General features: G+C 31.8%; 1 non-coding gene across 1 annotated transcript; it reads left to right on the plus strand.

Annotated features, from left to right (window-relative positions):
- Positions 1 to 284: 284 nt before the first annotated feature.
- On the plus strand, positions 285 to 357 carry Trnaa-cgc (transfer RNA alanine (anticodon CGC)). The gene has a single exon. It is a non-coding gene; the product is annotated as a tRNA-Ala (tRNA).
- The last annotated feature ends 1,076 nt before the right edge of the window (positions 358 to 1,433 follow it).

Raw genomic sequence — 1,433 nt, forward strand, 5'->3', positions numbered from 1 at the left:
TGTTTTAAGAACTAATGGAAGGTCTGAGAATAATGTCTTGCTAAATGGAGAAAGGTTTAATAATATGGAAAAGCAATGAATAGCAATATTGTAGTTTATAAAAAAAATAACTGAAGTAAAAATTTCACTAGAAATGTTCAAAATTTCACTACAGGATTAGACTCACCAGAACAATTAGTAAATTTAAAGACAGGTCATTTGAGATTATTCATTTCGAATAACAGATTTTTTAAAAAATGAGTGAAGATGAGCACAATCCTTAAGATTAGTGGAAAATAGGGGCCGGGGATATAGCTCAGTTGGTAGAGTGCTTGCCTCGCATGCACAAGGCCCTGGGTTCAATCCCCAGCACCACCAAAAAAAAAAAAAATAGTGGAAAATAAATAAGCATACTAATATATGTATAATAGTGAATAATAAATGGCAAAAATGGCTGAAAACTTCCAAATTTAAATGAGAATTCTTAGTTCAAACAATGAAGGAGACCAACAAGCTCTAAATAATATAAAGTCAAAGAGGGTCTACCTAAAGTCATCAGAGTCCAATTATTGGAAAACAAAGACAAAAGGGAAAAACAACAAGACAAAAACAAACCTTCAGATATAAAGGAATCTCAAAAAGACTGTTGACTTTTTATCAACAGAAGGTAGTGGAATAACATATATAAAGTACTAAAAGTGGCACAGTATAAACCAAGAATTCCATATCCAGAAAAAACATTTTTAAAATATTAAAGAGAAATCAAGCCATTCCCACATAAATAAAAAAAAATTGAAAATAATCATTGATGTCATATCTCCCCAATAAGAGATACTAAAGTGGATCATCAAACTGAAATAAAAAGATTGCAGACAATAACTTAAGTTCACATGAAGAAATAAACAGCACCATTCAGGGCAACCCATATAAGAGAACTGGGAGTAGAAGGCAAAATAACAGGAATTCTTTTATATAGATCTTTTCAAAAAGTTGGCCATATGTTAAGAAATATGGAGCAATAAAAAATAACAAACTGCACGTCTTTTTTAGATCTAGTCCTAAGAAACAAGAAGAAAAATGATTGTCATTGGATTGTGATTATATGGATGCAGAACAGCGGGGTAAATGGCTTGTGCCTCATCACACAGAAAGCCCAGAGCAAGGTTCAGACTAAAATCCAGGTTGCTTGTCTCCCTTTGGTTCAGAGTCCAGGTTTGTTTCCAATAACGTGTACTGTTTCTCTTCCTTCAGATTCTAAAGACAATGACCAAGTTTATTATTTTCTATTTTGTCTTTGCCTCTGGTGATTAGTGCTTTCTTTAATCACATACCATCGGTGATTAATTTGCATAATATAGTCTAATATAAAATCATTGGGCAGTCTCTGCAAAGGTAAGTAAAATGTTTTTAGAGAAAATAAACTTCAAAAAATATTTATTTTAATTTATTTTCCC

Source organism: Urocitellus parryii, chromosome 4 (genome assembly GCF_045843805.1).
Source record: "Urocitellus parryii isolate mUroPar1 chromosome 4, mUroPar1.hap1, whole genome shotgun sequence".
Classification (NCBI taxonomy): domain Eukaryota; kingdom Metazoa; phylum Chordata; class Mammalia; order Rodentia; family Sciuridae; genus Urocitellus; species Urocitellus parryii.